Genomic DNA, 15377 nt, shown 5'->3' on the forward strand with positions numbered 1-15377 from the left:
ATGAGTTTGATGTCTAATATAGTCAGAAATTAAACATATGTTCAATACATCATTTTTAACAGAATCCCCTTGATTCAATCAAGCATTTTTTTGTTTAATGACTGCTCTATTCTTCACATTTTCAAGTTGATTATTCTTAAAATTCGCTACAGATGTGATTTAGTGCTATCCCAAATGTGTTCACTAATATATATCTATATCATTCATAGAGAGAGTTGGTGTGGGGAGCCCAGAGGAATCCAGCACTGACACAGAGCCGCCTTTGCGGTCTCCTGGTAAGTCCATTGACTCATTTATATGTCATTGAAGGTGTATTGGTAATCAATATTATGAGCATGATTCTGATGAAGCATAACATTTGAAACAAACATATAATTTACTCCTCTGATTATATATTAATTGTCTTTGAATATTGAAAGATTAATAATTAAAACTTTCTTAGTCTACACCTTTGTTATTCAGAAGATGTATAGCATATGTTTGTTTCCATGTTCATTTTTCACATTTTTTGTCATCAAGTGATACACACATGAGAAATCTTAAATGTTCTATGTACTATGCTTTTATGTTTTTAAAATTAATACAAACAATACATCGAAAATATGAATCATTGAGAATAACAAATCTAATGTCATTTGTATGCTCCATCAAAATGATGTAAATCATAACTTTGGGTGTGTATATCTTTAATGCAACATTGATGTGTGTCTTTGATCAACAGTAACATATGTTATAATATCTGATCTTAACGTGTACACAACATGTTATGTTTTACAGAGATTGATTTAACATGTGTGACGGAGGAGGAAGAGGCGGCCTTGAAGTCTGATGGTATGTGAAATATATCTATCATGTTTCCAACATGTTGCTTTATTGGAAATCATTTTATTGAAGACATTCAAAGTCTACAGCTTTTGCACTTTAAAAAGGAATATTATTTGTCTGTTCAAATACACTAATGCCCCCTTTCTATATCAGGCAGCATGAATTTTTTTTTTTTTTTTTTTTTTAATTTATAATTCATGCCATCATTATGTCACATGCATATTCCAGGCCAAAACACAATAATAATGTTATAATTGTACAGACAGTCATTGATATTCATCTGAGTGCCTATATGCATACCATATCCTCATTTCATAATTGTTTAGAAATTCAAACACACTTCGAAGTATATTGAAAACATAATCAATTTGAAATGCGTTGATTTGATTTCATGATGTATGAGATGTTAATATATTTGGATTATTTTTTTCAGATGGATCCTCCACCTCTGGTCATCTGGTTTCCGCCCCTGCCCAGTCCCCTGACCAGTCACAGACCCCTGCCCAGGCCCAGACCCCTGCCCATGCCCAGACCACTGCCCAGGCCCAGACCCCTGCCCATGCCCAGACCACTGCCCAGGCCCAGACCCCTGCCCATGCCCAGACCACTGCCCAGGCCCAGACCCCTGCCCATGCCCAGACCACTGCCCAGGCCCAGACCCCTGCCCATGCCCAGACCACTGCCCAGGCCCAGACCCCTGCCCAGGCACAGACTCCTGCCCAGGCCCAGACCCCTGCCGGCCCTTCCCATTTGTCATTTCCTGTCCATCCCAAAAAACGCCCCTTCCCTGTCCCTCCCAAAACACGCCCCTTCACCCCCCTTCGGCGCTCTCCCCGTATTATGGGCCGTACAGCTGCCCAGACCCCAACTCACCACTCCCCAGCTGTACAGCCTACCCCGGAGCAGCAGCTCATCCCTCCCCAACCCAATCCCATCCCTCCCCAACCCAATCCCATCCCTCCCCAATCCAATCCCATCCCTCCCCCCTGTCTCAACCTTCATTGTCCTGGGTGTCGGATTGTCCTTCCCAGGCACAGCTGTAAGTATCATTCAAAATCCACATTATAAGATACTTAAAGGTACACTGAAGGCAAATTGTTTCTATTGTGATTCAAATAGAGCATGCAATGTTAATCAAATTTATAATTTACTACTCTTATCAATTATTCTTCATTCTCTTGCTATCTTTATTGAAACAAAGAAATACCTAGAATTAATTTTAAATAGAAAAAAATTGTGGACATCATTTCTTTATTGTTGGATGAATGTATCCATCAACCAGCAGGGACAACCAAAGTTGATAAACAAATATGGCCTGCCCTATAAACCTACATTCTTGCATTCCAAATCTAGCTAGAGAATTCAAACATTTAAAGAATATGTGTAATTTTTAAATATTTGTAATGTCATGCTCTATCTGAATCAGTCAATTAAATATTTAGGTTCAGTGTCCCTTTAATTTGATATCACTACATATACCAATCACCACTACTTGTATCCAACAATTTATGTACAAATGTTGATACATTATCTCTTGTCTAACCCAGTGGGAATGTAATTTCTTCAGGTTGATATGTTTACACAGCTTGTCCTCAACGCCAAAATGTTTAAGGATAGGTGTGCCTACCACAGTATAATTAAAATATTTAAAATTGCTAATGTAAGTACAATGTAAATCCTTTAACAAGATTTTATACACTCAAGCTGTATAAGTGGATCATCGAAAACCAATTAAAGGGGACAACATGTTTGAGTAAACTGTCCCTTTAATGATTTCGGTCTGTCTGAATAACATATTTAATGTGTAAAGAATCAATTTTAACAAATTGATGTAAAGAATGATTTGTCTTTATGATGACAATGTATCTTTGCTTATTTTTTCTTCTGTTGTGTAATTATCCTTAATATTTGATTTATTCTTTATTTTAGGCTGTGACTCAGCATGGCTCATGCTAGAAGGTATAGCACGAGTAGAGCAGGCCGTGTTGAGGAACGCAGCTGCCCTGAGAGGGATGGCCGACACCATGCAGGCCCAGCTACAGGTTCAGCATATGACTCTAAGTCAGATGAGGCGTTGGAACTCAATGCTTGAATCTGTAGCTGGACATGCACAGGACGATGAAGAGGATGACCAGTAAGTGGAGGATCTGGAGATGCTCCAAGGTCGCAGATAAGAATCCTCCGTCCACATGTTGATGTTTTTGTTATTGTTGCCATTTGGCCTTTTTTTAAGTTTATTGTTGTGCCTGTTGCACTCTTTTACCTTGTCATATGGCTCAAATGGGGCTATGGTGTCCCTTGGCAACTCTCTTCATGGACTGTGATGCACTCTGTTACCTTGTCATATATCTACAATGGGGCTATGGTGGCCCTTGGCAACTCTCTTCATGGACTGTGATGCACTCTGTTACCTTATCATATGGCTCAAATGGGGCTATGCTGGCCCTTGGCAACTCTCTTCATGGACTGTGATGCACTCTGTTACCTTGTCATATATCTACAATGGGGCTATGGTGTCCCTTGGCAACTCTCTTCATGGACTGTGATGCACTCTGTTACCTTGTCATATATCTACAATGGGGCTATGGTGGCCCTTGGCAACTCTCTTCATGGACTGTGATGCACTCTGTTACCTTGTCATATATCTACAATGGGGCTATGGTGTCCCTTGGCAACTCTCTTCATGGACTGTGATGCACTCTGTTACCTTGTCATATATCTACAATGGGGCTATGGTGGCCCTTGGCAACTCTCTTCATGGACTGTGATGCACTCTGTTACCTTGTCATATATCTACAATGGGGCTATGGTGTCCCTTGGCAACTCTCTTCATGGACTGTGATGCACTCTGTTACCTTGTCATATATCTACAATGGGGCTATGGTGTCCCTTGGCAACTCTCTTCATGGACTGTGATGCACTCTGTTACCTTGTCATATATCTACAATGGGGCTATGGTGTCCCTTGGCAACTCTCTTCATGGACTGTGATGCACTCTGTTACCTTGTCATATATCTACAATGGGGCTATGGTGTCCCTTGGCAACTCTCTTCATGGACTGTGATGCACTCTGTTACCTTGTCATATATCTACAATGGGGCTATGGTGGCCCTTGGCAACTCTCTTCATGGACTGTGATGCACTCTGTTACCTTATCATATGGCTCAAATGGGGCTATGCTGGCCCTTGGCAACTCTCTTCATGGACTGTGATGCACTCTGTTACCTTGTCATATATCTACAATGGGGCTATGGTGTCCCTTGGCAACTCTCTTCATGGACTGTGATGCACTCTGTTACCTTGTCATATATCTACAATGGGGCTATGCTGGCCCTTGGCAACTCTCTTCATGGACTGTGATGCACTCTGTTACCTTATCATATGGCTCAAATGGGGCTATGGTGTCCCTTGGCAACTCTCTTCATGGACTGTGATGCACTCTGTTACCTTGTCATATGTCTCAATTTTCCTGATCTTTACCATATTATTTATAAACGTTGTTTTTTTCTGACATACTAATAAAAGACAAGTCATTGCACGATTCTTTGTCCTCCTTATTCATGTCATTGATTGAAATCTCTAGTTTATCTGATTGATCCTTAAAGGGACATACCCAAAATAATGTTGTTTCCTGAATCATATATGTAATACAATTCTAAATGACTTTAAGATTAACATCTCCAATGTATTTTTTTTTGTCTTTATATTGTTATCTAAAATCTTTATCATTGCATGATTATGATTAGCATAGTAATTGTTTTATATATGTATATAAAGATTGTTATATATGTATATTTCAAATTTCACATCCATGTGTGTATTTATAAACTCTGCATGAATTGATGCACCTTTAACAAATGATCTGAGGATTGATACAATGATATAATCCCTGTAAAGTGTTAATTTTCTTGAAATAGTATTGTCTCTGTGTATCCTCTTTTTATAAATAAAAATCATGTCCCTTTAAGTGATGGTGAGCACAATTGTTAATGAATGTATTTCCATTTCTAAAGCGTTTTTGTCCTTTTTACATGAACAAGGACATATAATCTTAATAATAAACAATCTTATTGTAATGTTGACAGCACATGTATTTCATTTTCTATTCTATCTTATTGTAAAAGTGTAACCAAATCAATCTCTGTGTGTAATGCGCATATTTTATATGAGGAATATGTTTTTCCAAATATTGTTATAAAATACTTCTCCTCCCATATATGGCTATAGGTAGTCTGACCATATTTCAACTTGAATAAATGACCCGTTTGATCAATACATGTGTCATTATTGTTATTCCCAAACAATCTAAACATATCTTAAAACATCAATGGCATATGTATTTCTCATGTGTATCTTTTAAATGTTAAAGATATACATCATAGCTATAGTTAAAGGGACAGTCAAGTCCGAAAAGATGAATCATGATTTCGTGACATTCCTAGATATCAATCTAGACACATACTAGTTTCAAAAATATAAATACGTTTCTTAGTGATATGCCAAGCTGTCAACTGAGTCCTTGTATTGGCTGCGGTTTTTCTGCGGTCGCGGATGCGCCATGTTGCTTAAGACGTCACCTGCCAGGCTGTCCAATGATTCCTTGTATTGACTGAAGTTTTTACGCGATCAAGGATGCACCTTTTATTGGATGGCGTTTTTACGCGATCAAGGATGCACCTTTTATTGGATGGCGTTTTTAAGCGATCAAGGATGCGCCTTTTTTTTTGTTTGCGTTCTTACGTGATCAGGAATGTGCCTTTTATTGGATTGCGTTCTTACGTGATCAAGGAAGCGCCATGTTAATTAAGACGTCACATGCAAAGGTAAAAAAACGTCTGATTGTATTACGTAGTCCCGCAATATTTGTTTGTGCACGTTAAACACGTTTGTGAATGAGAAGACAAGTTTAAAAACATTGCGAATATGGATTGTTTGCATCATGTTACATTGTTGACCCATAGCTGATAAAGACCACCACATTCTCTTTTGCTGGATGTCTGGTTGAATAAACGAACGAAAGCAAAATGTTTTCATGCATAAGATATTTCGAGGCAAGTGCAAATCTCTATAGTCCATGTTGTTTAATATGTTTGTCAACAATATGTTCCTTTTTATGTAAAATGACTGTTGTGTTTAATGTTAAAGATATCTAATTCATAAATATGCGCTATTGTGTTAGAATCAAGTAATCAATATGCATTTATCTTTATCATATGCTAAATATATGATGCCGACTTCTTCTAAATGTAATTTCGTTGTATATTCTATTAAAGGTTCATTAGACACTCACATTATAAATCAAAACTTTTTATTTTGTCTCTAGTTAGATAGTCCATTGTTTAACAAATACACGTTTCATTTTGCTTCTGTTCTAAGAAAATGTAAGTAATTTTCAGACTCCTCGCCAAGCCTCTGAGTTTCATGTGAGTACCATCTCCAGCTTTCTCCTGTTTGTGTAAAGGGTCTTTTCATATGTTAATGATGGGGTATTGTCTTGTTTTACGGTTGTAATGGGGGTTCATCTATATTTTCAATAGAGATAACCCTATTTTCTTTGAAAGTGTTTAAAGCTTTGTAATATTGATATCAGTATATGTTAATCTTGTTGTTTGTAGTAGTGTCTATTACATACAGTTCTGTTAAAAATATAGTATACTGTCCCTTTAATGCAAATGTTTATTTTTGTATCATGTATGAGTTCCACATTGGTTAATCTCCAAATATATTATTGTTAGCATATTTTCACCCCCCACTCCTAAAAGGACTTTAAACCATATTCATTGTTAAAACAAATGTCTTTCTGAAAATAAATGAACACAATAATGTCTCTTTAAGAAAATAGACTTTATTTAACACGTCAATATAAATCTGTTTTCAATATTTCTTGTTTGAACAAGTACATGTAGATATACCAACAATCTTCAAATATATTTTAGCATATGTAATTTTGTTAAAGGGACAGTTTAGAAAACAAATAATGTTTTGCATTATTCTAAAAGTCAATTTTGGAATATCAATGATATCAAAGTTTTCTCACCAATTAATCATTTGTCTGTGTTTATTTTAATTTGCTAGCTAAACCTATGAGGTTCGTGTGCTCATTTCTTCGAGCTTGAAGAGTGCATGTAATGATTATACAATTTGACCACTAGAGGGCATTTGGATAGCATTTGTATATGTTAAACCTTGTGCTCATACAGCATATTATTTACCATGTATTGATCATTGATATCTAAAATGTTGTTATGTCAGAACAACAAATAAGTGTTCATTTTTCATAGTCATAGATACAAGGGTATGCACATAAAGCACACGTATTTCTCCATGTTTTGTTGTTTCCAACTTGATAATGCGTAATACAGTGTTTTCTTTGTAATCAATAATTTTCTGACTGTCCCTTTAAGCTGTGTTATTGGCATTCAAACAGTAATATGCCATCATGGATAATTGTAATGGTAATTTTGTTTGCGATTCGGGAAACAGTTTGGACATCACATCACAGAAACCAATCAATATCATGAACAAGGATAGGTATGTGATGATGTGGTTTTCACACACTTATAACCCACACTCTGCAAACAATCTGCCTCCATGGACCCGGTCCCATAGAAGTAGATTATATACAGAGTGTGGTCCACAAGTGTATGAAAACAACATCATCACATACCTATCCATTACACATTAAATAAAAAAAACATTAAACAGGAAAACAAATACTTACTTCCTCTTCCTTCCCCTCTTCCCACGGGGCTGAGGCTCTGGAAGGGGCAACTGCCGACTCTAACGAGTTCTCCTTGGAGATGTTGTGGGAAGAGTGGAAGGAAGAGTACTGGGACGACCAAGGTGAGGAGGAGAAGATGGCTGAGGAGGAGAAGATGGCTGAGGAGGAGAAGATGGCTGAGGAGGAGAAGATGGCTGAGGAGGAGAAGATGGCTCGGCAGGAGGAGATGGCCCGGCAGGAGAAGATGGCCCGGCAGGAGAAGAAGGCCCAGCAGCAGGAGGCCCAGCAGCAGGAGGCCCAGCAGCAGGAGGCTCAGCAGCAGGAGGCGGACCAGGAGGCAGACCAGCATGCGCCTCCGGGGAAAAAATTAAACATCTCTTGGTGTAGATTAATGATTCTGTTTTGCCCTTCTTCTATTCTATTAAGTATGTTTATTATTTGGTTTTGTCCTTCAATTATTTGGTTTTGTCCTTCAATTATTTGGTTTTGTCCTTCAAGAATTCTAGTTCGGCCTTCTATATTTTGTATCCGGGAGTTACGCATCTGGTCTATGTAGTCTAGTAGAACCCGCACCTCCGCTATTTCCTCTTGTTATGCACGGCGGGGTACCCGTGCACGGCGGGGTGCCCGTGCATGGCGGTGTGCGGGTCTTTGAGGGTCCTCTGGTTCCGCGGGCTCCTCCTCTGCTTCCGGGGCCTCTTCATCAGCTTCCGTGCCCTCTTCGTCACGGGGGGCCTCTTCCCTCCGAAGTGGAAATTCCTCCCCACCACTCTCATCCCGGGGAGATGGAGGAGGCTGTATTTGTTGTGCTGCCTCCTCCCCAGACTCTGTATATTTGAACAAATAAAAAATGTATATATTAGCATATTTCCAAATCAAGCTTTAAATGACTTAGCTTACGATACAATTACAAAAGCAGAATCATTAATCCACTTTGAAATCTAACAATCAATACGATTTCCGCATTTTCTAAACCGTGTTTGTGATATCTCTGTTAAATCTGAATGTTTTAGCGTTTGTTTTCAGTCTGTTTAAATGCACACCTAACCTATAGCCTAGATACTGATGTAACCACAAAGTAATTGTGAATGCGTGTAAATAACGTTATAGCATTAATCTGATCCTTAAAGGGACATTATACCCAATGTTTTATCTTTCATGATTTAGAAGCATACATTTATAATCAACTTTCTAATGTCCTTTTCTTATCTAATTAGCTTCATTCTCTGGATATTCTTTGCTGAAAAGCATATCTAGATATGCTTAGAAGCTGCTGATTGTTAGCTGAATATAGCTGCCTCATGTGATTGGTTCACCGTGTGCATGGCTATTTCTTCATTAAAGTATATCTAAAGAATGAATCAAATTAGGTAATATAAGTACATTTGAATGTTTTGTCAAATTGTATTCGCTACCTTAATCATGAAAGTAAAGGTTTGCGTATAGTGTCCCTTGAAATACATTCGTATGTGAATTTATTCTTAAATGAGCTTACCGTCAGATGAGAGTGGCAGGTTCCCGGTATCAATTCCTCCGATACCGACTACATCCACCTCGGAGATGCTGGGCCGCAACATTTCCTCCCATCGGCAGTACTCGATTTCCAGGGCAGGGCCGCCACCGGTTCCTGCGGAATGTCGGGCCTCCAGGCTTAACTTTTTCTTGAGATCCATTTTGCAGTCCCGGTATCGATGTTTTATAGAGTCCATATCTCTGTTCCGGCCACCCACTGCATTGACTGCATTCCTTATCTCATGCCAGAGCTTCCTCTTCTCAGTCGGGGTGGTCTTCTGGTGCTGCAGCCTCCTATACCTGGCCATATAGGCCTCGACGAGGGCCTCCTTCTCCTCCATCGAAAACCTCGCCTCCCTAGTCGCCTTGGCCTTCCCCTGTGACGATGCCCTCTGTTTCCCGGACTGTGAAGCCCTACTCTGTCCGCCACTGGGCCCAGCCACTTGTTCATCTTGAACCAAGTGGCTGGGTCCACCCACCGCTTCCACCCCCGCTTCCTGCCCCCCTTCCTGCCCCCCTTCCTGCCCTGTTCCTCTCCCCCTCCCTCTTCTCCCCCCTCTACCTCTCCCCTGCCTGCCCTCCATCTGTTCCCTAAACTAAACCCCAAATAATCAAACAAAAAGTGAGTGTGATGAAATGAAAGGGGTTCAAAATAAAGAACTAAAAAGACAAAATAAGTGCTGAAAGTGTGAGAGGGATCTAAAAAAACAAAGAGGGTAAGGAGTATTTAAATAAACAAAAAGAAGAAGACTAAAAGGAGGATATGTAAACTAAATGTAACTAGGGTATGGGTATGGGATGGGGTATGGGATAAGAGTAAATGGGATTACAGGGAATGGGAGTACAGGGAATGGGGTATGGAGTGTAGTATGAGAGGGTATGGGGTATGGAGTGTATGTAGTGTTATTGATAAGTGTATGTATGTATTGAATGTGTTTGCGTGTAAATGTGTTAAGTGTACAGAAAAATCACTCGCTCGCTAACTCACACTACTACTAATTCTCACTAACTCACACTACTACTAATTCTCACTAACTCACACTACTACTAATTCTCACTAACTCACACTACTACTAATTCTCACTAACTCACACTACCACTAACTCTCACTAACTGACTCTATCACACTACCACTAACTCTCACTAACTCCCACTAACTGACTCTCTCCCACTCCCACTAACTCCCACTCACTCACTCACGATAACACTACCAACTGACTCTCTCACACTAACACTAACTCACTCACAATAATGCACAAACTCTCTAATCTTAAACCTCCAATCTCCAAAGACCCACCAGCAACACAGTCAAAGAAGCCATGCTTGTGTGGTGCTTATATACCCTGTGTAAATGTTTAATGATGTACCTATTTGCGTTGTAAATTGTGTTCATGTGTGCTTTATTAGCAATTCGTATTTGTGCAATGTGTATTAGGTGTGTGAATTTGCGCATGCTCATTTGGAGTTAGTATTTGTGGAATGTGTAGAATGCGATGATGTCATAGTGGTCGTTTTCTATAACATTGACCAATAGTATTCTTTTTAAATGTGAATTTGCGATGGTGTGTTATTAGTGAAGTGTTGTATATGTATGTTTGTCCTAATATATAGTGATATTGAATGCGAGTATTTTGCTAGTGTATGTATATTTTTTTTTCCTTGTTGTTATTTAGCGTATTTCCGCATCTTAAAGTATATGCGTATTCCCCGTATTAAATTTTATTAAAAATCCACCCGCTTGTGAATGTGTAATGCTTGTGTGCTTTGTTGATTGATTGTTGTTGTGACATTTGCGGCGTGTTATTGTTGTGCATGATGTGGTATGCGTCATATTTCTCGCGAGATCGAGTTTTAGGTGAAAAAAGCTATTTTTTTGCTTTTCCATTGATCTCTATGGGAGACTGTCTAACGCGGGCTGGATTCCGCGTGTGACATACACGCGTTAGGAGCATCGTTAGATGGTCTTTTTTGAACTCTAAATACCGGAGTCAAACAATGCCGTGCGTTAGACATAAACCACGCGTAGCGTTAGCAGGCCATCTACCGCCAAACTCCAAATCTAGCCGTTAGGGTTTATTTATAGGTAAGTATTTAGTTTTAAATAGGAATTATTTAGTTAATAATATTAATATTTATTTAGTTTTATTTAAATTATATTTAAGTTAGGGGGGTGTTAGAGTTAGACTTAGGTTTTGGGGTTTAATAAATTTAATATAGTGGCGGTGGTGTAGGGGAGGCAGGATAGGGGTTAATAAATATAATGTAGGTGGCGATGGGCTCTGGGAGCGGCGGTTTAGGGGTTAAACAATTTATTTAGTTGCGGCGGGGTCCGGGATCGGCAGGATAGGGGTTAATAAATTTATGTAGGTGGAGACGGTATAGGGGGCGGTAGGTTAGGGGTTAATAGGTATAATGTAGGTGGCGGCGGTTTGGGGTTAATATATTTATTATAGTTGCGGCGGGGTCCGGGGGCGGCGGTTTAGGTGTTAATATGTTTATTATAGTTGCGGTGGGGTCCGGGAGCGGCGGTTTAGGGGGTTAATATATTTATTATAGTTGCAGCGGGGTTCGGGAGCGGCGGTTTAGGGGTTAATAAGTTTATTTAGTTGCGGGGGGCTCCAGGAGCGGCGGTTTAGGGGGTAAAACAGTATAGCATAGTGTGGGTGCTTAGTGACAGGGTAGCAAGAAAGCTTTGAAGAAGCCGAAGAGCAGCGAGATCGATGACTGATAAATAACACAGTCCGCTGCTCATCGCACCATACTCGGTGCGCGGCTTTTTGACAGCTTTCTTGATAAATTTTGGAGAACGTATTCAGGTCCGCGGCGGCGATGTTAGGTGAACTTAGGCGGGCGTATTGGAGCCGGCGAATGCAGGTAAGTACGGAGCTTAATAACTAGAGGCCTTTATATCATCCCACTGTTTAACCCCCTCTTCCTCAAAACATTTGAAAAATCCAAAATGCTTAACAACAAAAGTCCAAGGTAAATAACGTATCTTAGAACTGTTATCTGTCACCTCCAGCAACTCCAAAGTACGTTCAAATAAATCTATATGATCAACAATTGATGTTTTACTATATTCATCAAATGGTTGAATAGATTCCTTAAGAAACTTTCGGCTAGATTTAGAGTTTTGTCGGTAAAGACCCGCGTAGCTAACGCTCCTTTTTTTTCTACCGCTGCTTCTAAACAGCGCTGGTATTTAGAGTTGTCTGAATGGCTGCGTTAGGCTCCAAAAAGGGAGCGTAAAGGCAAATTTACCGCCACTTCAACCCTCAATACCAGCGTTGCTTAGTGTAGTGTTAGGTTTAATTGTAATTTAGGTTAGGATTTATTTTACAGGTCATTTTGTAATTATTTTAACTAGGTAGCTATTAAATAGTAAATTTGTAAATAAATACAAAGTTGTCTGTAAAATAAATATAAACCCTAAAATAGCTACAATATAATTATTAGTTATATTGTAGTTATATTAGGGTTTATTTTACAGGTAAGTATTTAGCTTTATTTAATTTATTTTGTTAATTTATAAACCGGCGTTAGCCCATAAAGCTCTTAACTACAGCCTTTCCATGGGCGTTAGGAGTTTTGTCGGTAGAGGTGTACCGCTCATTTCAGCCAAGACTCGTAATACCAGCATTAGGAAGATCCCATTGAAAAGATAGGATAACCAATTGGCGTAAGGGGATCTGCAGTATGGAAACGTTGCGGCTTGAAAATGAGCGTTACACCTTTACCTGGCCGACTCTAAATACCTGCGGGCAGCCAAAAGCAGCGTTAGGAGGCCTTAACGCTGCTTTTGACGGCTACCGCAGAACTATAAATCTAGGCGTTTATGATTTTCACATCATTATGTCTAAAATTCAATTGTTTTGCTTGTTTCCTTTTATTTGGCAATGTCTTATAATCAATACTTTCAGCACCATCAGAAAACTCCTCTGCCTCTCCCAACTCTGACACCTCATCACAATCAGAACGTATCAAAGTTTTAATTCTGTGATCCAAATGTTTCTTTTCCTTTGAGGAAAAATCAACATGAGCAGGAGTTGAAAATTTAACCTCAGGATTAACAGAGAGTTCAGATTGACTTTCCTTGAGTTTCTCCAACTCCTTTTCAGCATACATTACTCGTTTATCAAGAATGCTATTGACATGTGTTAAAGCATCATTTTCACGATTAGAGGACGTCAATCTGTCTTTAAGAGCACTAACTCTGTATTCTAAGTCATTTATTTTAAACTGCAGTGAACCATATTTTCGCTTTCAGACAATTTTTTACTCAACATATCCACCTCAGCTGATACAATAGTAAATTCAGCATTCTGCAGAACATATTTGTCAGCCCAAAATTCTTGCAAAAGAAACAATATTGGCCATGTACTATATATCAATTTATTTATCTCATTAGAGCCCTTAGCATTTGCCAATTCTAACAATTTTGCCATATAACCATCCGGGCTATCACACAAAATATTTTTTGGGTCACGGATCATTGCCTTTAAACCCAGATACCAATTATCAAAAAAATCCTTTGATTTAACTTTTCGAAAGAGTTGATGTAAAACTCTATTTCGCACAACTTCTGCTGTATCAGCATCAGATATAGAATGATAATTACCCATAGGGGATAAGGGTTAAACATATTAGTATAGTGGTGGCGTTTAGTGATATGGTATAAATAAAGTTGGGGAAAAGCCGAATGGACGCGAGATCGATGACAACTAGTTCATCGCCCCGTACTTGGTGCACATCTTTTTGCCGGCTTTTTTTATAAATAAGGAGAGCATATTGAGATACGCGACCGCGATGTTAGGCAACCATATTGGTGCCGGTGAATGCAACACAGTTGAGGCTTTGATAAATATCCCCCTTAGTACTGAGCTGCATTGCACATCTAAAGCTTCAGCCAACATGAGAGGGAGGTGCCTTTAGCAGAGGGTTAAACAGTGACGTAAAGATCCACCGGGAGTCACCAGCATTCCTGATGAGTTTCATGAGGGTCGCTGTGTTATGTGATGGGCTTCATTTGCTTTGTTTATCTATTTTATGTGTAGTTTATAAATAAATTAAGACGGTACTTTGAACCTGGTCGCACTGTTGTTCTTACAATCTTTTCAGAATACATATTACAATCTATTTCTAAAGGGAAACACCTGGCTGAACTGGTTGTATTTTTTTTCAATGTATTGACAGTCTCCGACAGTACATTAACGTTTTGCGCTTTCATCTGAAGTCCAGTGTAAAATAACACTTAACAGCTTCTAATACTTTCTATGGGAGACGTTATGTTCGGCAGCCAGATCCCAGTCGATATTGGGGTTGGAAGCAGTTAATGTGCAAATTAGCTTCCAACAGCATATTTATCGTTTTGCAACCTCAAGCAAACCTAATTATGGTTCAATGGAAACTAGCCTTTTCATTACAGGTAAGGATACCACAGGCAAATTCAGCTATTTCAATTGCTGATATAAAGATAAAGGATCTATTTGTAAACAATTTCATACACTCCAGCAGTTAAAATGGATAATTGGGAACAAATTAAAAGGGAGAACATTTTAAGGCGAACTTTTCATGTTCTTGCTCCTATAGTTTTGTGTAAGGTGGACTATTTTAACATAAATATATATGTATATAAGCATATACATATATATTCATAGTGAAAACATAGTCCCCCATTGACCTCAATGTAAAGGCACTTTAGGTGCTGTTTTGTTTTTTTGTTTTTCAAACACCCCACATCCCCTCACTTTAAGGGGCCTATTTATTAAAGGTCTGTCGGACCTGATCCGACAGTGCGGATCAGGTCCAACAGACCTCGCTAAATGCGGAGAGCAATACGCTCTCCGTATTCAGCATTGCACCAGCAGCTCTTGTGAGCTGCTGGTGCAACCCTGCCCCCTGCAAATTCGCGGCCAATCCCAGGTTATGGAGCAGCGGTCTTTAGACCGCTGCTTCATAACTGGTGTTTCTGGCGAGCCTGCTGTAAGCACAAAGTGAAACCGTGAGCTTGCGGGAGCATTAATCAGCCACTTGTAATGGCTGTTTTTTTACTTGCACCCGTAAATTGGCAAATTTGCCCCTTTACCGGCGCACGTTAAGATAGCGCTCCACTTGTAATTTGGCCCAAAATTAGATTTTTCCATTTCTTTGTGTCAGCAATTAATAATTTCTCTAATGTTCTAAAAAAACGTCCTAACACTGCTTATTATTACTGTGATATTCTAATAAGTTAAATGCTCTTATCTTTATTTATATTCAAACTCCTCTGCCACCTATTTTGTAATAGCTACATCTCCATGTTCGCTTTCTGCCGTGGTGC

Source organism: Bombina bombina, chromosome 12, assembly GCF_027579735.1.
Source record: "Bombina bombina isolate aBomBom1 chromosome 12, aBomBom1.pri, whole genome shotgun sequence".
Lineage (NCBI taxonomy): Eukaryota > Metazoa > Chordata > Amphibia > Anura > Bombinatoridae > Bombina > Bombina bombina.